General features: G+C 37.9%; 1 protein-coding gene across 4 annotated transcripts in view; it reads left to right on the forward strand.

Moving 5' to 3' along the window:
• The first annotated feature begins 104 nt into the window (after nucleotides 1-104).
• Nucleotides 105-25,289, forward strand: part of LOC139984941 (uncharacterized) — a 29,892-nt gene continuing 4,707 nt past the window's right edge. The window contains exons 1-3 of one of the 4 annotated variants that reach the window (XM_071999091.1): nucleotides 105-1,199; nucleotides 17,109-17,186; nucleotides 18,159-18,331. The gene's annotated coding sequence lies outside the window, so the exon portion shown is untranslated. Of the gene's footprint in view, nucleotides 1,200-14,255; nucleotides 14,385-14,753; nucleotides 14,771-17,108; nucleotides 17,187-18,158; nucleotides 18,332-25,289 lie in introns of those variants that run through there. The other 3 variants (XM_071999090.1, XM_071999089.1, XM_071999092.1) reach the window with 3 other exon arrangements.

Consider the following 25,289-nt stretch of genomic DNA (forward strand, 5'->3'; position numbering starts at 1 on the left):
TCATATGGGATGCGCGCGTAGCGCGCGAAAAATTTTGGTTATATTTTTCGGGCAAGTCGTTACAACCCCCCCCCCCCCTCCCCCCCCCCCCCACAAAACAAATTGGGCTCCTGCGCCTATGACGGTAGTTCTATTAGGCATTTTTTTGTAGTATTCAAAATCATACGAAGTTTTGTACGGTAGAGTATAAGAATCGCGAGATACAATTTCCCAAAGTGGCAAGGAAAACGTGGTAAATATGACAGGTTAAAGGTCAATTTTGACCGAAATTTAAAAAAAAAAATTAGGTCATGCACAATCACAGGGATAAATGAAAAGGCCTACATAAACTAGAGTGCGACAGTCGGAAATTCCGACTGTCGCACTCTAATTTTCCACCTAGCGTCAGTTTTACCATGGCTTGGGGGTGAGACACACCCACACCCCTTCTAACGACGTCCCTGCGCGGTGAATATGGAACACGATCACATGGTTCAGCCTCTGTTGAGTCATGGTGCTCCGTAGCCTTGTCTTCAAACGCCTCAAAGCACTAAAAGATCTCTCGGCTTCCGTCGAACTGGCGGAGGAGACGAGGAGCAACCGCAAGAGAGCTTCGACTTTACCAAACATAGCCCGTACCACTGGATTCATCGACTTGAATATTTGTCTATACCCTTCAACCGACGACGAATGGAACTGGCCTCGAAATAAAGGCAGACTAAGCTTAAGATTGTTGGAGAGCTCAGGGTACCAACTCACGAGATCTGGGTGGAATTTTCCATTCAGCAACATTGAGTGATATTCGAGGATATGAATCCTAAGATGTGTAAGCCGTAACCAAATAGAGCCACGACACTACTCTTTTTCCAAATGTGTGGGGGGGACATTTGATATTGTTTCCCCCATCCATCGAAATGTGGGGGGGACGTGTCCCCCCGTCCCCCCCCCCCCCCTGGATTGACGCCCATGATTGGAACTACAATATTATGCTTATCACAAGGTCAATATATGTCAATATATTGCATATAATTTTAGAATTCATCAGTTGCGGGTGAGCTTGTACAAGTTAGAAAGAATAACAAACCTGTATGGACACCTAGTTGAATACAACGTCATCAAGTCTCGCTAACAGAAGTCGTAATTAATCAGATTTAGTCTCATAAATCAACGGAGACGGACGAAATTTGTCAACACGCGCTATACTCGTTTATCATTCGAAGGTAAGTCTAACATGATTCATCAACTTCCAGCGAGACAAGCATTTCAATGTACATGTGAACTTTTTTTTAAATAGCCTAGCGAGTGTGACTAAACTTATGTAGGCAAAAACACATAGTTCACTCACCACTAATAATACAACGCTTTAGACTCTTCAGTTGGAATTGAAACAGAATACAACAGCAAGTCTTTCAACTTCAGGTAGTTATATGTGACAGAAACACTGATATACTGACTGCACCTATCATGCGTAAAAAAAATTCCCAAAGAAACAGCAGCAATGACTGACGCCGCTCCTTGTTCAGCGAACATAGCTTGTCTTTTGTAACATTACGTTAGTACTAGTAGCTAGGCTTTGGCAAGTAACCTCATTGAACCTCTAACCTTTTGTACAATGAGCGAAAAATCATTAGTTTTCGTTTAATCAAACCAACTTGTATCCGACCTTTGTTAGTGTATATCAGCCTAACAGGCTCGGCAGTTCCATTCTTCCATGTTGTTTTTCAACCAAAATTGCAAGTTATTTGGAACAAAGTTATCTAAACTTATCATCCGGCTCTAAATTAATCATGGGTCACTAAGTCTAGTTGTTAACAGCCAAAACTTAGGATGTCTTGGTTTAGAGTTGTCATATGTAAGGAGAGTAAATTTTTAGTAATTTCGTGCTCTCAGCCCATATCTGAAAGTTAGCGCGAGCCTGGCCAAGTCCATGACTTTCTTTGCTATGACATGTGTAAGAATAAAAAACGTATTTGAAACGTTTCAGTTTGTACTATTTGATCAGTTTACGCCACCAACCAACAGTGTTTCAATGATACATTGCATTGTTTTTGCTGTGCAGTGCTAATTCACATGATAATTGTCACAGTTTTCAGTTATTCAGTCTGAGCTGTTCGGTGTATGAAACCTGTTATTTTCACCCCTAAACGTTCACAGAGTACCAAAGTGTTTTAAACTTTATCTTAGTGTGGTGTGCGTGCTATAAAACAGTCACTTATTGGTTTCGAGTCGAAAAAAATCCAAGGGTATTCCCAATTCAAAATAATTTCTCATGAAAAAAACTGCATATTCTGGGTGCCCGGTCATATGAAACAAAAAAGCAATTTTTGTTTGCATTATTATTATTATTACACGAAACTTATGTAGCGCCTTATTCAATTAAAAAATCGCACTAAAGCGCTTTACAGCAAAAAGATAAAAAATTGTTAAAAGTATAAAAGTTAAAAAGGTTATAAAAGTTAAGATGGTATAGAAAAATATATGACAGAAAAATATATGACAGAAATGTAAAAATAAATAGACAAATTATGACTAAAATACAAAATAACACCTGAATTAAGTACGTGCAGCAAGTAGAATAAAAAGTATATTAATCTGTGCTGGCAATTAAAAAATTGCTCTAAGGCGCCTAACAGCAAAAGAAAAAAAATATGTTAAAAGTAAAAAAGTTCAAAAGGTTATAAAAGTTAAGATTGTAAGAAAAATATATGATAAAAATGTTTTAAATAAATAGAAAATTTATGACTAAAATACAATATAACACCTGAATTAAGTATGTACAGCAAGTATAATAATAAGTACATAGATATGTGTTGGCAGCTCTGAAAAACAGTGTTTTAAGTAATTTCTTAAATTGCGTTAAGTATATATTAATATTGCATATGTCCTGGGGTAAGTTATTCCGTAATGTGGCAGCAGTATAATCAAAACGTTTAAATTCATATGCTGATGATCGGGTAGAAGGCACACTAAGTAAATTTTAATTCATTGAGCGTAAGGATCTAGACGGAATATAAGGTATGGTCTCATTGGTGATGTAACTAGGGGTCAAGTGATTAAGAGCCTTAAAGGTAAGTAAAAGAATTTTAAATTTTGATCTGAATCGTACAGGTAACCAATGTAGTTCATACTGTGCAGGATATATTTGGTTCCGACGAGGAGTTCTAGGTATAAGGCGAGCTGCACAATATTCATTACATTTTTATTTTTTTAACGTTTTTATGTAGAATATTTATCTAATGCAAACGGTAAAGCACTACGTCAGGTAGTTGTTGCAATAACTCAGGGGTTGACTGACGACATCAGAAAAACTAACTGTGCATGTTTTTCACAACAATGGTAGCTAAAATTAGATCAAAGGTATATGTTTTACATTGTTATCAACATATGTTTCACCAGTGTTACAAATATCATTACTATTGGAGGAACAACTAGTGCAAGGTATAATTTAAATCATTTATTCACAATTCGATATCGTTAATTCGTCCATATAGCTGCTACAGGAGATCCGTGTGCTTCATTGGGTCCATATAATATTTAACTGTTAAATACTTTAATTTGGTACATTTCAGAAAAAGCAATTGTTATGAATGAACATTTTGTTGTAACAGTTTGGTTTCCATTAACCAAATAATGTTTGATAACAGATAAAAGACAGATTAAGTTTAATTTGAAAATGACTGGCAATTTTAATTAAAACTTAAATTTTAAATAAAAGTGAGGAAAAAGTTTGTTTGTTATGTGTATTTCCCTTAATAGTGCACCTAAGCAGGATAAGTTGATTGGGGAAACTGTTGAAAAATAACATAAGAAACTGTATAGTTACTACCATTACGCAGGTGTCATATACGTTAGTGTTAGTGTTGTGAGTCAGTTGTGTGTAGTTCTTTTTATAAGATTCTAGGCCAACTATTCAAATTCTCACCCATTTGCATTAAATGTCTACATCAAGATCTCTACCATTCTTAAACAGCTTTTGCGTGTTGTGCAGTTTTCCTATCCTTGCCTATCGAGTTTTTTTCTATGTATTCTTCACAAGACAGCAAACTAAGATATTAGTTAAGTATTTTCCATGCCAAGAGCATTAATTGGCGATTGATTAAGGATTTTTGCAGATAATGAGTGGAGTTTTTTCCATAAAATTCCTCATTTAAAATTAATTGCGTGCACAGTTCCCCTGATCCACTAGTTTGAATTCAACCAATCAGTGAATAGCTACATGTTTATTTATAAGCCGTTGCTTAAAATAGATTCAATCACAGCAATCCGAAAACGTTGCGTCAGTATCACAGCAATGCATATTGTACACACATAAAGCACGGTGTTGTAGTACATATTGGTGTACTGGGATGTTTACGACGCCGGCAAAGTGAAAATGAATAACCTCACTATTCAATGTCGTTCATAGAATTCAAATATTCATATCACGGGCGGGTCTAACTGCAAACCTTACGGAAAATATCTTCGAGAAAAACAAAGTTCAAAGTTGTCAATTGTCTGAGATGTATTCGACCATTAACTTTAAGTGTAAACTAAGTTATGTTTGTCGTTATGGCATCGTGAGATCAATGAGGGAGTAAAAAAAAACAGAAAATGACGCAAAAAGCTGCTTTACGGAACTTTACATGATTTCTGGCGAAGAGCCCCTATCCCAAGTGTAGAGGGTTTTACACAATGTTTGAGAATAGGAGATAATCACTTTTTATGTTATTGTTTAAACAACATCGTTACATTTTTAAAACATGAGATATCAAATGGCATCACATTTTGTATCCCTAAGTACACAATGGAAGGAAAAGTTCGAATCATTTTTGCGGTATTGCATCCAAAATGATACATACAATGGTCAAATTAATAAAGCAGTTTTCCAAATAGGAACATAGTATTTATTCAGATGTAACATTCATTGACTTCAGCACTGCTATACAGATTTAAACAATAAACTGTTTCATGCAAACCACAATGTAGCGGCCAAAGCTTGAAATAAATATAATTGGAAATTCTTCTTTATCCTCAACTACTGCTTGCATTTCAAATGTTAATATTGTGATTACAGTTAATTTTCTATTACCCCATTGTATAGGAGTTTGGGGTCACTATTTGTAATACATTGAGTTCACTGAAGATTGGCTTATGTCTTTTTCACCATTAAATAATCAAACTTAAAATTGACAAAATTCCCCTACTGCCAAATGTGGACACCACATTCATTTTCAAAGGAATAGGGGGAAATTTCTATTCCTGTTTAGTAACATAATTATGGCTGTAATATTATTGAAGAGATAGCGCAAAGACATCATCATAACGTTACGCGGAAGACAATTAGTATCGTTCTCATGACTCAGATGACTCATCCTAATATGAATCAATTAATTTGTGATTTCAAGGTAAAGACCAATTTAGCTCAGCTTAGACCAAACCACAGAGAGCTACGACAAAATCAAAGTGATGTACAACACATGTTTGTGCAAAAGAAGAAATTGCAGCCCTGTTTGCACCCAGAACTAAGATAACACTATTTTGAATGTCTTGTGATTCACATCATGTATGTAACAATAACACCACGAATCAAGTGCCATATACTAATACCGTTAAGAAGGACATAATGCTGCCAAGTCTTACCTATGTTAGACATACAACTAAGAGCTAATTTACTATAAAAATGACTTCCTCCAAGCGATTTATCAAAAGCTAGGAGGATGGGTCATCCGTATATTGATGAATGTTTCAAATCAATACAGCTTGGGCAGTGGTTCAAAAGCTATCTTGCTGATCGTCACCAGTTTGTTGTTATTAATAATATAAATTCTGTTTCTAAGCCAATTAAGTGTGGTGTTCCTCAAGGGTCCATACTTGGTCCATTGTTGTTTATAATTTATGTTAATGACCTCTATAGAGCCAGCAACAAATTTCATATAATCTCTTATGCTGATGATACCAACCTGTTCTTTTCCAGTAATGACATTAATTTTCTATTGGATACTATACAGAATGAGTTTACATATATCCATGATTGGTTTTGTGCAAATAGATTGTCACTAAATGTTAAGAAAACTACCTCTATTGTGTTTAGTACACCTTCAAAGCACTTAAATCCTAACATTAATAGTATCAGACTTTGCGGTGTTGATGTTATGCTGTCTAAGACTACTAAATTTCTTGGGGTTTATATAGATAATCATCTTTCTTGGAATAATCATATTCAGAATATTTGTATGAAAGTGTCTAAAGGCGCTGGAGTTCTTAATAGTCTTCGCCAAATCATTCCCAGAAGCACATTGGTCACTTTGTATAATACACTCATACTTCCCTATCTTACATATTGTAATGTTATTTGGGGCAGTACCCATGCCTCTAGAATTCAACCCCTTTACTTACTTCAAAAGAGAGCCATTCGTTATATTTGTAATGCGGATTACCTCCAGCATACAGCACCCCTGTTTACTACTCTTAACGCTCTTAGTATCTATGATATAAATCGTTACTATGTTGGTATTTTTATTTTCAATTGGTTACATGATAGTGCTCCGTCGACTTTTCGCAACTATTTTCAGTTACGTAACGATCCTTATCCCAACCGTGCGCCAAATCAATTGACTGTTCCTTACTTTAGACTTAGGTCTGCACAACTTGGTATTCGTTATGTCGGTGTAAAACTTTGGAATTCCCTCCCTACTACTATTACTGGTTGTAAAACTCTGAACACCTTCAAAAAACGTCTTAAAGAGTATCTTATATCAAACTATCATTGATTTTGTATTTTCCTTTCTTTGCCATCTTTGTTCTGTTTTCTCTGTATACTTAAGCTTTCTTTCTATGTTTTATTTGTAAAGGGGTGTCAACGTAAACAAGCTCTGCAGAGCTTCTTGTTGGCACTCCTCAATCTCTTGTTCTCTTGTACATTTACCCACGTCTATTGTCATAATTGCATACTTTAATGCGAGAGATTGAAATAAAGTCTTATGAATTGAATTGAATTGAATTGAATTAATGGGATCTGCCTAAGATCAGGAAAGATGCCGATCCCGTTGGTAATGGCCATCCAGAGAGATATCAGAGAGTTCAGTACCAAAGAAATGGGACAACCCAACAACCCAGTAAATAATTCGTATTCCAGTAGAAATAGTTTTCAAGGGTGTTAAATGTGCCCATATGTGATCATATAATTGTCCCCCTGGGGGAAAATATTTCCACATTGTAATTACTTAAAATTTGTTCATTTTGTCAATAGGGACCCCAAGTATTGACAGATAGGTATTGAAATGAAGTTTTAATTTTTATAATTTTTTTTTATAATTGAGCTAATTAGATATGTAAATATGCAAATGAGGTTATGATACAAACAATGTACTTTTTTTGCCCATTTGAAATTATTTTGATGAAATCTGCTGGACTTTTGATAGTTTGATGAGTTCAAGACATGTTATTTCATAAGTAAAATATAATTTGATGCTTGAATGTGAGGAATATGACTGATTTTCCCCCCTCCAAACAAACAAATGTATTCTGTAATACATTGGTAGCCACGCGTAACGGTAAGTCTATATATACCAATTGCGCTACATACACAATACATAGTACATACAGTGTGCAAACAGTGTGCATACAGTATGCGGCTTACCGTATCAGAATTTCAGAATTTCATGGTCAGAATCTTCTTCTCCAAAGGCTTGATGGTCAAATTGCCCATAAAAAGAAGGTCTAACGCCTCTTAGAAGTATTTAGCCATGATAATATGTGCTAAATAGTTACCGTTTCATTTACGTGAGTGATTGCATTGACCCTAACGACGCAAGCATATCAACTGTGGTTGACCGAATAGGGATTACTCACAAAGTGGAGGCGCTATTGCTTAATTGTTTCCAGAGCCGTATATAGAGAGAGTTTGGCCAACTGGCGATTTGTGACGTCACACGCAAACCATGGGCATCAAAATAGGTCCAGTTGTCGTTACCAGTTGCGCGAAACACGAAAAACACCACACACAATATATAGCAGCTTTGCACACTGTGCTCGTTGCGAACAAACGAAGCGACTCAGAATGTCAGATTTTGACAGGCATACGAGGAGCAAAATGGATATCAGGTAATGAATTAGAGTATGCGTTAGTTAATGACATTAACGTTTATCTTCACACGTGAAATGCATAGAAAACTAGCTGAAAACCTGTCATTACACTTGTTTTATTTTACGCCTCATACTACTAGTCCTACTTTGGTCATACAAACGAAAAGCACACATCACAGTCCTGGCTAGGCTAGATTACAGACGCACAACTATAGCATCAGGCCTACATTAATAGATCCTTCAATTAAATAAAGTAGGCCTACACATAAAATGACAATTTATGCTTCACTGATCTTTTCAGGTTTGCCAAAAAGTAGTTGTACCAGAGGTCATTGTATTAAACTCCAGAAGTTACATAGTAGGATTAATATTCAGCATAACTTTTTCTCTAAAGTCTAATACAACTTATGCAAGGGTTGTGAATGGATGGAATGGTTTGCCTGAGAAGGTTGAATTGCAAGTAGCGTGAATGGGTTTAAGAATACTTTGGATGAGTACATTAAGCATTGTAATTGGGTATGACATTTGATGTCTGCGGTTTTATTCCTCTCATATAGCCTTAGGGTCCTTAATGGGGACTTGAATGTCTCTCCTGGTCTTTTTTTCTACTAAACTAAACTATATACTTGAGTGTAGGAGTTAGCAATAGTTGGGAGTCTGTGGGCAAACCTAAGACTGATATTGTGGTGTTAATTTCTCAGGAATGTAGTACTAGGCTATAGTAGGTGCAACAGATTGAATGGGTCTGTCGAGAAAAAAAACCCCGCAACAACTGAATACTGGTGTATGTTGTAGCTTATGTATTTTCCATTAACATATATACTATATGGTCATGTCCTTAATAAGGTTTCATGGATCACACTGACATAGTGTGCCTACTTGTCAGTGTTGTCAACTGAGCACAGGGCTGATGACATCATTCAGTTTGTTATTATGCAGACAGCAAATGGCCATAATGATAATTATTAATTGTTACTTATTCTTCATACTGCCCTTACTGGCCTTACCTGAACAGTGATGTATAAAAATGCAAGAAGTCGTTAAGCTTTTCATTTAAGAATCGTTTCAGCCTGTCCTATTTCAAACATATGATTGGCAGGTTTCCACGTTACATAGCTTATCAAAATGGAGCTGTTCTGTAAAGCAAGAAAATCACACATATGCATGCATACAAACACACTCATATATAACAATTTCTGAATATCTTTTCAGCTGCCCAAAGGTACTGGAATGCAAGCTCTGTTGGGTGAATTAAAAAACCCTCATTGTACTCTTTTATCGTGGTCAGCATAGCTGGAACCAGCAATGATGGTGATGTGGATTTGACAGTACCTAGACCAGAATTCAATAGCTGCTTTGTGTTGAAGTGGGTTCAACTTGCTCAAGGCCATGACAGGATGACGACTAGACATTAGGATGAATTATTTGTTGCAGAGCTCTATAAACCAGGCAGTTGTTAAAACATCCATTGGGTGACCCTCACAGGCTACCAGGCACTGCATCGCAGAAGCAAAATGAAGTGTGTGTGATACCTTCATCTTATGAGAGTGGAATGGTATCAGTGTGGCCTCTGTCAATTTGGCTTCAAGTCTTTGTTTTCTTGAAAGCTGAGAAGATCTTTCAGTGGTTTCACACTGACCTCTGTACTTGACAATTCATGTGTATTTGCCAGCTCAGGAGGAAGCCAGATTTTAATTACATTAACCAATGCTGACTTTTTTTGGGACATGTGGTACATCTGCAAGGAGGTGAAGGAAGCAGTTGGAGTTGCATGGATGTGGAATCTTGTTGATAGTCTGGCAGTTTTATCCACAGATTATCCCAAAGCTTCTCCACATTGCCACATTCAGAACTTATTACATTGATAAACTTGAAAATTGCAGGAATCTAACGAAGCACCCATCAAGGGAATTTGTTTGTATAATTATTGAAAGCTGTGACCTTCTGATGTGACAGACTAATGTGAAATAAAGGGCAGTAGATTACCTTGTAAATGAACCTTGTTATTGTTTGATTGTATCTAATGTTTGCAAAATTTTAAGTTGCATGCTACCAATTGAAACATAATTCTTTCTCTATTAATGGGATATAAATACTTCTCCTTAAAGGGTGTGGAGACTCCCGCACAAAGAAACGTCTCATGCCGGTTATCTGACCTAGTTTCGAATGCGGTGTAACAGAAGTGTTAGAGACCACCATTGATCCCAGAAAATACACATACAGCTTGCTACCATCTGTAAATAGACATTAGTGTACAGTCAATACAAACATCACAGTCAATACCCACAACACAGTGCACATAGCAGCGTGGACATCTCAGGTCTAGATAAAAGATAACAAGGTATCAGGTTTCATTACTGTAGACCTGCCTTTTGTAGCGACACAAAAAAACTTCACTTGCAAGCAACGGAAAGTAAACTTTTTCAGAGCGCGGCATGCGGTTTAGGGCAAGTCTTCAATACCTTTAAATATACTGCATCGGTTGTTGTCACTTGATCATTTGCTTGTGTGTGAGCTAAACAGCTTAAATAATATGTAAAAAAATAATACAAACTTTCAAATTGCCAGATATTTACTTGCTCAAAATCATTATCCAATCATGATTTGTTGCTATCCTTGAGTCCATTATTCAGATGATGAGGCAGATTCCCTTCAACTCTCCATGATGAAGGTAAAACCTTATATCTTAACCAACTGCCAATGAGTGTCCATTTGAAAGTTTCAAACACACAAGTGCATTGATTAAAACAAAGACTTTATTGCTGTGGTTGCAGGAACTGGATTTCAGTCTAGTAGTCACTCACCAGGTTTGTCATTATCACAGTCTGCTAACTGTGGCTTTTTATGTTAGGAGTTTTTCTTCAGAGCACATGTCACCTTTGATTTGTAAAAAAAGTCCTGAAATTCAGGGAGTTAAAATTTACTGTCTAAAGATAATTTAAAAAGATTTTTTTAACTTCAATCGTCAATGTGGGTGTCAATTAAGGGAATAAGGAGGTACTGTCGCAACTTTGATAAATGATAGTTGACTGCATCCAAATTAAACCAAGGCCTAGGCTATACTTTTGAAGAAGAAAAAATTAGGCTGAATTCATGTTAGCCTAAAAAGGCTAGGTGAATGCTGACAATTAACACAAACCAAGATCATTTAACCATTTGGGCACTTGTTTATGGCATACTAAAAGGGTCTCTATAATTAGGCCTGTATGTGTACACAACCCATAAGTTGCCAATGAGTATAGACCTAGCCTAACTAGTTTAGGCCTAGGCTACTTTGTTTTCCTTAGACCTAGTTTAATTGGGCCTTATACTGTGCCATATTATGTAATGTGCTATAACAGTTGTAGTTATAGCAAGAATGGTCCAGGTCTAACTTAGCCCAGGCTTAACTTATGCTTCGGGCTTAACTAAGGATTAGGGCTTTACGTGATGCCTAGAGGCTAGCCCACCCTTTTACATTAAACTAAAAGTGATACTTTTTTAGGCTAGGCATAGCCTAGGCATACAATAACTAGGAATTAGGATAACTGTATGTGCGACTGAAACTGCCATGCCTATGATTAGGAGAGCTGGCATAATGAAATCGAATTTGTGGATCGTAAAACGAGAGAGAATAGCCTTGCATGTAATTACAGAAACCAGTCTGAACGTAAAATTCTCGCATTGCTTGTACATTACTCGTATTACACTAGGGCCTATGGCTAGTAGTAGTATGGGCCTAGGCTACACAGACTTTTTTTCATTAGATCTCCATCTTGTTCTTTCTACTTCCAAAAAATTCCTCTTCTTTTATGGTCAGTCGGATAATCAAACAACAATATCCATGTTCTGACCGATCGCAGCATCCCCAGCACCATTTCTTTCATAATTTCGTACTTTTTTCGTGTACACAAACGATAGTCTATACACTGTGAGTATGCGTGTCGTCTGCTATAAAGTTTTCAAGTGGACCTATTTTACCACCCTGTGTGGGCGTTTTCCCTCTCGACCAATCCAAATCGGTTACATGGTTGGCCAAACTCTCTCTATATACGGCTCTGATTGTTTCTATGTAGAGTTGAATTTCAGTGTGGCGCTTCTGGAGAGCTAAAAATCTTTTCTGTAGGGTGAGGCATTCGGGAGAAATATTTTCAGAAAGTTGACCGTTTTTTGGCCTTAACATAGACCGAAAAACGTTATTTTTTGACATATTTTCCCCAAATATAGAGCCATCTCTCTACATATGCCTCTGAGGCTCCTGATTTGATTCCTCGTATGTATTAGATAGTTGTATAAGATAGGGTCAGTTGACTGACATTTTTCACTGTTCTCACGATTTTTTTGAAAAAAAGGTCAAAACGACCGGTGTTTTGAATGTAAACAAATCTTTGAAGACAAAAAAAAAAAAAAGTCCCTGTGACCCCTCGGAAAAAGGTTGTTTATTGATGCAGGCTGTCTTGTGTGCAAAATAAAGCTATGGGAAGCTCTCTAGTGTATTCCTATCTCGAGTAATGATTTTCTAAAGCATGTCTTCACTTATGTTCATTAAAGGGCAATCGGGAGATAAGGAGTTTCGCGTAAAAGAAAAGTTTGGCGAGGTTTCGTATGGTATCTTGAATAATGACATTTATATCTTCCTCAAACAATATAGATAATAAAGGCTAATGGTACAAATTAGTGAATAACAAAGATACAGTAAACTTAAGACGCCAGTCTGACTGGATCTGAAGTCGATGGACTCGATGGTGTAGTAGAGCTGAGCCTTTGCGATGATCCAAGACACAATTTGTTTCAACAAAAGGCATGACGCGGAATTAATTAATAATGATTAAAATTTCAGTCAAACCTTGAACAGATAGAACGTAGTAACGATAGGAATAGAACAGGTAACGCAATGTTATGGCAAAACAGGAAGAACCGTGCTTTATGAACGTAGTGAAAGGCGATGGTTCCCAACAACGGTGTATAAACCTCTGACTGGTATCTGGACGCGGTTTTAGCGTGGGCGGTTACGAGGGCGATGACGTTCAGATGATGTCTCAGTAAATGTAGCATTTTGAATATGCAAGAGGTAAAGCATGCCCATAAAAAACACTTAATGGCCGACTTAATGGTCTTTTTCCTTTTTAACTGTAATATTTGACCCTAAATTGATGCATAATAATAAATCATATATACTGGCATTCATGTATAAATATGATATCCATTGACCATTAGCCTTACAGTTTAGGAGTTGAACAAAACATTATTTTCTCTACTCACATATCCATACATTTCGCCACCACAAAAACACCTACTCACATACACGATGTTTTTCTACCACACAAACCTCTTCCTGCCCCCTCCAGGCACATTATGTTCCCTATAGTGCCTCCTTTAATATTTACTTTCACTCCGATTTACCCGTCAGTCATACCAGGGAATGACGTGGCAGCAATGTTATTACCAATATCAAAGAAATATTGATGAAGTACATTTGTTTTCATCCACTGCACATTACATATAATGATGGAAAACAAGACAAGCTTATCTTTGTTGCAAATATTCAATTTCTGAAGGTTGATGGCTTTCTTATGAGTGTGTAACCTACAAACAAGTTTAGGCTGCTCCATTGTCTTTTTGCATTTCACTCTGATTGTAATCAATTGTATATAGCGCCATCGCATAAAGCAGATGTTAGAACGGTAAATCTCTCTCTACTTCTCTTCTACCAGTTATTGAAATACACATACATCGTAGTTTATATTAGTGTGCTATTTTACGTGTAATACATTAATTGTCCAATATAAATTCAATTCACTTTTGAATAAGACAGTAGTAATGAACAGACGGTCATCTCAATGTAAAGGTATATAAATTACTATTATTTTTTTCATTTCTGATATTTAACAGAAGTTACTATACTTATATGATATATGCCTTCAACATTGGATAAATTGGTACTATGTTGATCAACTTGATATCGCACAACGGTTACAGCCGTAGCGTTTGCACAAAATTCTTGGCAAACATACTTCAAGTTAACAATGTAATAAACCATAAACTGCTTGAATTGCCCAATGGAATACCAACGCAATAGGTATAGCTCATCGATAAGCAAACCTCTGTGTCGTGCACGCCTTAGGCAGACGAACAGTGGCTCTGCTTTCCAGTTTTTATTGTTCATACATAGAATGTCACCACATGACAGCTACTTACATGACGGTGCCACGATACGCCTTGCAGCGGTTTGATACCCATTAGAGCAATCTTGCTGCAGCAAATGACTTTGGTCGTTGAAGCGTACACACGTACTATTCGGAGCTCTTGCAACTCATTCATTTTTGAGATTTCTGGGATCGCTTTTTTCATCAAAACACCTTGTAATTCGTTTAGTTGTTTATTTGGAGCTATTTTTTGTCTGTTCCCGTCATTCTGCATGTTTTTGTGTTCAATCTGTGCTGTTTTTTGTCTTGTGTCAGTGCTGTCCGTGGTTTAAGGTCTGTAGCGTCAGTGTATCCTAACGTTCGGTGTATAGTCTATGTTGAGCCTAAGCTGCTAATCGTGAGTATCGTTTTTCCGTGTTCGCGGGTTTTTCCGTGCATTAGTGTATTCGTTATTAATGTCTGTTTCTCTCATTCTGCATGTTTTTGTGTTCAATCTGTGCTGTTTTTCGTCTTCTTTCAGTGCTGTCCGTTGTTTTAGGTCTGTAGCGTCAGTGTATCCTATCGTTCAGTATATAGTCTCTGTTTGGCCTAAGCTGCTAATCGTGAGTATCGATTTTCTGTGTTCGCGGGTATTCTGTGCCTCAGTGTATTCGTTATTTATTGTCTGTAACTTTCATTCTGCATGTTTTTGTGTTCAATCTGAGCTGTTTTTGTCTTGTTTCAGTTCTGTCCGTTGTTTTAAGTCTGTAGCGTCAGTGTATCCTATCGTTCAGTGTATAGTCTCTGTTTAGCCTAAGCTGCTCATCGTGAGTATCGATTTTCTGTGTTCGCTGGCTTTCCTTTGTGTTAGTATTTTCGTTATGGCTGTGCCTGATCGTTTAGTCTGCTGTGATTCGTGTAATATGTGGATCGAGTTTGAGATTTCTGGCTTGGAATGTGATTTTCAATCAGCGTCTAGTGAAGCTAATGTGTTTGTTTGCGATAAGTGTGTGAAACTTAAGGAATTAGAGATGCTATTGAATAGCTGAAGTTGTGTATGGACGGAAGTCGGGAATAATAGGGCTGTGAGTAGTGCAGTTGCTGATAGGGATTGCTGCGAGATTGTTCCAACTTGTAATGGATTTGAAGTGTTACCTGTGGAGGAGTTGCGTGATGTTGCTGATGGGAATGAAGTCTCCCAGGAGGGAAATAGTGAGTGGCTAGTAGTGGACGAAGTGTGTGGTGATTGTGATGTGATAGAAGATGGTAGTGTGGTTGTAAACAGCGGTCAGTGGGGACAGGAGAAGTCGAAAGGAAGAATGGTATTGTGTGGGGATTCACTAGTACGGTATGTAGACCGAGAGTTCTGCAGGGCGGATAAAGCAAAAAGGGTCAGGGTATGTTTGCCAGGTGCTAAAATCCAGGATGTCAGTAAAAGGGTTAACAAAATCGTGTCAGATGAGGAGGTGGTTGTGGTCCAGGTAGGCACCAATAATGTGCAGAAGGAGTCACAAACATTATTCAGTCTAGGTACCATGAGTTGATGTGTCGACTCGGGCTAAAGTTGTCATATGTAGTTTGTTGCCAAGATTTGACAACACGGTTCTGTCAGATAAGATTGTAACTTTGAATGGTTTATTGTATAGTCTGTGTGCCGACTTCGGCTTCACATTTGTTGACATGTGGTCATCTTTCCAGGGTAGAAGGGATTTGTTCGCCAGGGATGGTTTGCACCTAGCTAATACTGGGGCCTCGTTGTTTGGTAGGATGGTGAATTACTCTGTTGAACAGCTATGTTTGAACTAAATTGGGGAGCGATGAGGTCAGGAATAATTTTGGATAAGGATTTTGTACCTAGTGGAAGCGATTATAGGCGTTTTGAAAGCAAGAAAAGTGATAGTCATAGTTCTAACTTAAGGAGGCATTCTAAGGTACATAGTTTCAGGGATAATATGAAGATTGTCTTTACCAATGCCAGAAGTATTCGTAAAAAATGTGCTGAATTTACTGTGCTTCTTGAGGATCTGAAACCGGATAATGGGGTTGGTGGGGGAGTTTTACTGTATGTTAGGGATGACATTGTAAGTGTTGAGAAATCTCAGTTGCAAGGGTCTTTTGTTAATTCTGTCTAGTGCGAGTTGTCCACAGACAACTCCAAGAGGTCCAGGGACGTTATCACTGTGGGTGTTGTTTACCGCTCTCCTAACAGCAGCGATGATATTGATGTCATGCTGTTTGATTCAATTAGAAAGGCTGCTAAAGGTGATGTTGTTATAATGGGCGACTTTAATTTTCCTGACATTAATTGGATAGATGGTTCTAGTAGTAGGAAGGGTAGTGTTTTTCTAGATGTTGTGTAAGATTGCTTTTTACATCAACATGTTACTTTCCCTACTAGGGGGTATAACATCCTGGATCTTGTTTTGAGTTCTAATCCAAGCAATGTTGTTGATTTGACGGGTCTAGGAAAACTAGGAACTAGTGATCATGTTCACTAGGAACTAGTGATCATATACTAGCTTTTGATGTTTATTGCACAGTCGTAAATTCTGTTAGCAATGAAAAAGTCCCTGATTTTTCGAGATCAGATACAGAGGCAATTGAAACTTTACTAAAGGGTACAGATTGGATTAATTTGTTTAGAGATATGAGTGCTTCTCAGTCTTGGATTTATTTTGCTGATAAATTAAAGGTCATTATGGAAAATCATGTTCCGTGGAAGAATCGTCGTCGTAAAAGCAGTATGCCTCACTGGATGAATAAGAAAGTTAGATGTGCAATTAGGCAAAAACGTAGAATGTGGAAGTTGTTTAGGAGGACTAAATCTGAATCTCTTTTGGCCAAGTTTAAAATTCATTAGCTGAAGGTAGAATGCTTAGTCTCTGATGCAAAATTGAATTTCGAAAAAAGCATTGCCCTAAAAATTAAGAATAACCCAAAGGCCTTCTTTTCTTATGTCAGGTCAAAGCAGAAAGTGAATCTCACCACACTGGAGCTTAGAAGGTTACGTGTGGACTTGATCCAGGCTTTCAAGATTGTGTATGGTTTCGACAATTTATCCTTTACCGACTTTTTCTTGTTTGCTAACAGTAGTTGTACTAGAGGTCATTGCGTTAAACTCCAAAAGTCGCATAGTAGGATTAATATTCGGCATAACTTTTTTTTTTCTAATAGGGTTGTGAATGAGTGGAATGGTTTGCCTGAGGAAGTTGTACTTGCAAGTAGTGTGAATGGGTTTAAGAATGCTTTGGACAAGCACTTGTCTTGAGTGTCTGTGTCTTCAGTTTTTTTTCTCTCTCTATAGGGTCCTTGATGGGGACTTAAGTGTCCCTCCTGATCCTTTTTTCTACTAAACTAAACTAAACTAAACTAAACTAAACTAAAACAATGACTCGCACTAATGGCGCCTGCGTTATCGAAACGAGGTTCAGACGCGATCATAATATTATCGTCGAAATTTGTTTCACTGGCATTTTATAAAAGCTGACAAACATCAGATTAGCTCACATATCGCTAAACATTGCATAGAGATCGATATGAATTATTATTCACAACGTTTTTGTACTTTTTGAGAAGTAATCATGTTGTGTTCCTAGTTAATGTTAAATTAAACATTAATGCTCTCACTAGTAAAATAGCCACGTCCTTGTTTCGCACTAAAAACAATGTTGATTAATATATTTTGTATTCTTGTATATTTGTATCCTAATTTTACCTCATGTTATAGTAGTTTTATTGTATACCAGTAATGTTAATATTTTTCTATTTTGTGTCCTGTAAGCTTTATCGTGAACTTTTAGGTTAGTGGTGTAACTGTTGGTGTTGTTTGTTTAGATCAGTGTGTTGTGCCTTTAAAGTTGGTGGTACATGTAACATGTGTATCAACAGCTATCCATATTTACATATATTACATATATATAGTATAACCATTGTTATACTGTACATAACTAAAATATTATGACAACGTCGTTATATGTTAATAAATTGCATCTGACCTTTATCTTTCATCAGTTGCTTGTTGGCCTAGTTGAACACAACATTATCAAGTCTCGCAAGCTAAGTCGTTAATCGGAGTTAGTCTCCTAAAGTAATGGGGTCGCGAAACAGTTCCCAATCGAATGGCAATGACGACGGGTCCAATGAGCGGCTTCTTGGCGAAGAATATCATCTAGACAACTGTAACGGTAAGTCTTTACATGATGTTTTAATTTTCCAGCGAGACTGAAACACTTCAATGGACTCCTATTTTTGTCTTTCTTTAAATAGCTACCATTTGGCGAGCGCGACTAAAACAATATTGGCTAAAAGGCATACTTTACTCACAACAAATAATACAACGTATTATTATATGCTACTGGAGTAGTACATAAGACAACAGCAATTCTTTTCAACTTAACTTAGCAGAAACCCGATGTACTGGCTGCACCTATGTTGTTTCGAAGAATTCCTAAGAAACGACAGCACGGGCTGATGCCGCTGCTTTTTCTGCGAAGATAACTATCGTAATGTGATCGTAAATGTGATCGTACTTCGAGATGCATCGTCTGCAGCCACCACATTGTTGAATCCAATTCCGTCACCAGTCACAGCATGCAACTCACACACAAGACTAAGGGTCACATCACTTGCACTACCACCAATGTCATCTATCTGATCGCTTGTAGATGTTGCGGCATCCAGTATGTTGGCGAAACCAAACCACCCTCAAGAAGCGATTCTAAGGTCAAAGATCCACAGTCAACACCGTGAAGACTGAGACCCCAGTTGGGGAACATTTTAACACAACCATACCATTAATGACATGTCCCTACAGGGGATTGAATCCTTAGGTAGCCGCCCTGACCTAGTACGAATCAGCAGAGAGAGGCTCTGGATGCAACGCCTTCGCACCATTCAACCTCATGGGCTGAACATTCAGGAAGGACATGACTAATTTTCTTCTGTCCCCCACTCCTTCTCCCCGTGTTCCCCCCCCCCTTCACTCATCCTCCCACAGCTCTTTCCCCTTCTTTTTTCTCCACACCTTTCTGTCTTTGTCCCTCTCCAGTTTATTCCCTACCCTGTTCCTTTAATCCTCTCTTTGTCCTTCCACTGTTTATCTCCTACCTCTCCTCTTTCACTGTTGCTTTCTTCTCACCATCCATTGTCTACTTATAATCCTCTTTCATCTATCTAATTGTGTTCACCATGCTCATTAACCTGTCTGTTTTCTGTGCGTATTTTTGTCCGTTCTGTTACTGTACTTGTCATTTAGCCTCTGAAGAAGATCCTGCTAGGATCGAAACGTCAGGCTGACTTACTTTTACACATTCTATTACACAGGCTCTCTAGTGGATAAGCAGTTTGCTTACAGTTTTATTTTATTTTTATTAAGATAACTATCAGTAGCATTAATTATGTTGTTCATAATTTATGTTTTGCTCTTTTCAAAATTTGAATGTATTGTTACTTAAATGGAGAATAAGGTGGGATACCCAATAGTATTAACAAAGAAAGTGGTGACTCTTTAATATTAACCAGGTTAATGGTGACATCAACCAGGAAATGTTAAATTTAACCAGAAAGAGGTGGAACATTATGTGATAGTAACCAGGATAGTATTAGCAACAACCAGGAAATGTTGGTTGACTTAACCAGGAAAGAGGTGAAATACTTTTGATATTAACCAGGATAGAAGTCACATCAACCAGGAATTATTTGGTATTCTAACCAGGAATGAGGTGAATACCCATTGATATTAACCAGGATAGTGTTAAAGTCTCACCGGGAAATTTAACCAGGTTTTCCTGGTTATTTCTACAAGGAATTTGTTAACATGTCATGCACCAGGATACCTGGTGAAAACAACCAGGATATGGAGGGTGGCATATAAAACTGGTGAAATTTCACCAGGTTGTTTTTAGAGTGTTTTACCAAATGTATATACCAGTGTATTAACTAACCACATTTGACAACACATGAAATGCAGCAGGTTGTGATATGTAGTTTAGCATGAATATTTCATGGAATTAAGGCAAAGGGGGCTTGTGCGACTATGATGTGGGTGAGGGGTGAATAAACTCAGGAGCAGGAAGTAAGTAGTTACTCTTAAGACAAAGAGGCATGGAGGCACCTGCATAAAGTGATATGATGGGGATATAACTACATGATACATTACATTTAACAATTTACTTATGCACTGTAAAAACTTAAAGGTTTTATTTACCCCAAAGAAAAGGTAAATGTAAATGATGCACAGCTGCACCTCTATGGGGTATTTTTGCACTAGTGAGCATGTTATCCATTTTTTGTGTACTTTTACACAAGTTATTATGATCTAAACAACTGCCAAGGTGCGTAGTTTTTTTTTTTGGTGTAAATTTACACACACGAATGGTATATGTACCAATTTGCAATTTGGTTTCGCTGTGCGGGATTTTCATATACCCTTTGTAATTTCTCGTACTTTTAAACAAGATGTGCTTTATAACCCCATCAAATGCGGGTGAATGAACACACATGAATGGTATGTGCACCAATTTGTGTGTCGCTGTGCGGGATTTATATTTATCTTTGATTTCTCGTAATTTTACACACGATGCGTTTTATTACCCAATCAAAAGCGGGAGAATTTACACGCACGAATGGTTGATATATGTACCCATTTGGGTGTCGCTCTGCGGGATTTACCTTTACCATTAACTTCTCGTTATTGTACACACGATGTGTTTTCAATTACCCTTAACATTCATGTTAATTTACACACACGAATATTATGTTTACTTTTGGTGTTGCTCTGCGGGATTTTACATTCATGCTCCGACAATAGTTGATCCTAGTTTCGGTAAGGTGCAAAAAGATACATTCCTGTATAGAAATGACAATTCATTACAATTAGCTCGCATGACAAGCTTTGGTGAGAAATATGGTTAAACTTATTTCTTTTACCTTTTAAAAAACTAGAGGTTCCACATGGAGGGACCAATTCTACACAAAGTAATGAATGCTTTTGAAAAAGCAAGGGTCGTAGAAACATTAAATGCGCAGGAACAAGGTTAATGGTTTTAGCATCATCGTGAGAAATTTAGAGAAAGGAAGTTTAGTTAAATCGTTTTGGGTTCATTTTCATTAGTTAGTGTCTCCCAGTGGGCAAACTTAAACCACGGAAACAAAACTATGTAGCTGTGACAACATTATCAACACCTGTGGTAATCTACTTACGTGGGCTTTGAAATATGAAGTCTAAATTCTGGCTAAAGTCATTTTCTTAATGATTTTACGCAACTTTGTTTGAATTAAAAAGATAACAATGTATTAAAAATGCATCAGTTTTGCATCAATTAGACATAATAGTACATTCAATTTACAATTTGCAATTATCTGGTGATGACTATGTATGTATTAACAACTATATGAGCAAGCACAAAATGGAGTTTTGTCTAATCAGTTCGCATACTGTTTAATCCAGAATCGGCTTTATGTCACATAGACCAATAACGTTGATGAATTGTTCATGAATTTTGATGTGAAAGATGCTTTCATTCATGGTAATTGCTTAAATTTCCAATAGCTATAAACAATTCAGATCCGGTTTTACAGCAAGAGGAAGGAAACAACGATAAGAAGGAGTAAATTAAGTCGGAAAGCTAAATCAGAAGCTTTTAAAAACAATAAGCTTTGGTCAATATGTAGCACAGTAGTCATTTCATTTAACAAAAGACAGTTTTTATGTTTCGTAAATCCACGAATGTTTTTGGGACGCTCAGCTTCTTTGGGAAGTTGGAGCATATCTATCAAAACGTCGATTTCATCAGTGGAAGATTTAACTGCGGGGACAATCAGTGGAGATCAGGATTGAGAACGAACAGTTGTGGATGGATGGTGTTTTGGAAGTTCACCGATGTAAACTTTGATAAAAATGTTTAGGGCTTTATATATGCACAAAATATTCTGAGTGACAATGAGACCTGTAATGCACTGCAGCCAATGTAGATCATGTAGAATTAGCGTTTTGTGTTCACGCCGTCGAGTGCGTGCCACAAGTCGTGCTGCATAACTTTGTACCTGTTGAAGATGTCTAAACTAGGCCTTAATATAGTAATAGTTGACCAGCATTTACATTTACATGTGAACGTGTAACAGCTTTGCAGTAATAACTGTGCCACCTGTAACACATGTTACCGTGTTGCGAACACAGCAGTAGTTACTGATGCAAGGTTGTGGAACATGAACAGCAGTGGCATAGCCAAGGGCGGCGTGGGGGCGATAGCCCTCCCACCCCCCTCCCCATGAAAGTTTGTCGCCCTCAGTCGCCCTCCCACTGGGATTTTGGGTGTCGAAAAAATACATGTGCGAAAAATGTATCATTGGTCTGAATGGTCTCGAATCTCCATGATGACCACTCATGAACGACCCTTCGACCGCGGACCGGCAGTAGGCTATAGTTTCTGAAAAACCGGACGTGACATAGCGCATAGGCCGGGTTTTCACTTCTGGAACGTACCCTGATGCTCTTAAAACCACTAAAAAACCAAATTTTTCAAGAAAGGAGACAATACTATCGCTGAGAATCAGTCTATCACCCTAATAATGTTTCAGACGCAACCTTTGATGTCAGTTTGACATATAGTTTGGTCATTCAGTTTGTTACTTGGCTGAAATCCCTGTCAATCTTTCCTTATTTTCCACGCGCAATTTGCAGGTTTCTCGAAAAATGTCAAAACTCACAAAAGATATGTCATGATATTTCAAAGGAGCTTACCAGACTGTTTTTTTTTCTTTTATTTCACTAAACTATTTGATGACCATATCAAGACATGGGATCTCAAAATAAAGGATGTTGAGAACACTTTAGAGCAGCTTACAAGCATGGGCGTCAATCCTGGGGGGGGGGGGGACGGGGGAGGGACACGTCCCCTCACATTTCGACGGGTGGGGGACACACTATCAAATGCCCCCCCCCCCCCACATACATTTTAGTGTCGTGGCTCTATTTGGTTAGGGCTTACACATCTCAGGATTCATATCATCGATCATTAGAAGTTCAGTTCTATGAAAAGTGACCGAGATTTTTCACATCGGTGTGATCTGCAACTTTGTCTGTTTTTCACGACGAGCGAAACTGGAGATTTAAACCACATGCGGATAACGGTGCTGCCGGAGCCTATAACTAGTTCAAGAAGTCATGGCACTTCATAGCTAGAGCCAAAGCCTGTACATATATGTTGTTTAGTTGTAGATGATGTTTCAAAGACGGTGCCCGTTCCCTAATATTGGGGAAATGAAATAGGTAGCATATTCCGTGGCAGCGCATCCCATGTTACCTAGATGTTGATTGATACCGGAGTTTACCCCACAGTGAGAGCACTGGGTACACGGTAGTTACATAGTATGCTCCGATCATAATTCACCCGATTACCAGATGCAGATTCACCTAGCATTATGTTGATGCCTTCCTCACTTTAGCCATCACTCACATGTGACCTATTCTTAGTCTGACAATACATGCGCATGTGCGAGGTCCTGAAAATATAATTAAAGTGGTTTGTCTTGCCATCCTTGTTTCAATTTTTATAGAAATGTATTCTCGTAGACCTAGCAAAACATTTAAACTGACACAGTCCCTTTGGTCATTGGTGGTCATTGTGGTTTAACATGCTGGCGTATGACGACTTTTGGCCAAATTTGCGCTAAGCTCACTATACGACCTCGGATCTGGACTATGCCTAATAAGTTACTTACTTATATTATTAACAATGGCGTATGAGGAAATGCACAATTTTGTGGTATGACTCCCAGAACGGCAAGTCGAGAAACTCACATGCAGTCGCGGCAGATAGCTTCCTTCGCCTATAGTATGTCCGGGACATTTTGGGACATCGTTCCTATAGGCCTATATCTGAGGCCCTGGGGTTATTCCTTGACCGACTTGGTGCAATATAATGTGCTCATGTCGAAGTAAATTTATTCACAGATTGTTAGTTGTCATGGGTTCGAACAAATGAGGGGCATTCTATGCTGAAACATAGGGCAAAATGGGGCTGGAGTTTCCAGTTCGCCGCATCATTTGTCAACTTGCACTGGGTTCTAATGTTCATGTCAATTGGAATCACTAATAACAGAAATAATCCACCAAAAATTAAGGCCGCTTGAACTTTATTGCAGATTTCCTGAGTGACGAATTTGTAACTTTCTCCCGAAATCACGCAACTAGGTGGCTGCTATCCAGCCTGGCAAGTGCCATCTCCAGCGATCTGGCAGGTATTGAAATGTGAAATTATCTTGCAACGTTGCGCGCCAACCGATGGTAGCGCTCCGCTTAGATAGTACTTGCGGCCGGAATACTCAAATTGATTACGACCCTCCCCCCCCCCCCACGTCTCAGATCGGATTGACGCCCCTCTTACAAAGCCTGGGAAGTGTCATTTCCGACGATCTAGGAGGCATTTTAAACTAAATTTTTCGCTACGCTGCGTGCCAACACGTGGTGGCGCTCCGCTTAGATAGTAACAAGACGCCCTCCCAGGAAATGGTCAAGCCCACCCAGAGCCCCCCCCCACTGAAAAATCCTGGCTACACCACTGATGAACAGTGGTGACTGTACTAGCTATGAGTATCGGGTGCTACATAACTATGTATTAACAATTCATCAGTTTTACATCAACTAGGAATATATTACATTAAATGTACAGTTGAGACAGTTTTGAAGATAACACCAACCAATACGGACACTATGGACTCTAATGCTAGAGCATGTATAACTGCAATTATCTGGTGATTACTATGTGTGTGTGTTTACAACTATATAAACAAGCAGAAAATGGATCTTTGTCTTATCAAGGTGCACACTGTTTATACAAGAAGTGGCTTTATGTCACATAAAACCAATAACGTCGATGGACAGTTCATGAAGTTTGACATGAAAGATATTTTCATTCATAGTAATCGTTTTTTTTCAATAACATTAAACAATTCAGACCATAAGTTTTTACTTCATGTGCCACCGACAATATTTAATTTGATCCTTTTTCAGTAAGATGCAAAACAGATGCATTCCTTTATAGTTAGGACGATCCATTACCATTAGTTTGCATATGTAGAGACTACGTGCACTATGCATATATGTTTCGTGTTAATGAGAGGTCATGATTTCACGCTTATTTC

The sequence above is a fragment of the Apostichopus japonicus genome, chromosome 17 (genome assembly GCF_037975245.1).
Source record: "Apostichopus japonicus isolate 1M-3 chromosome 17, ASM3797524v1, whole genome shotgun sequence".
Taxonomy (NCBI): domain Eukaryota; kingdom Metazoa; phylum Echinodermata; class Holothuroidea; order Aspidochirotida; family Stichopodidae; genus Apostichopus; species Apostichopus japonicus.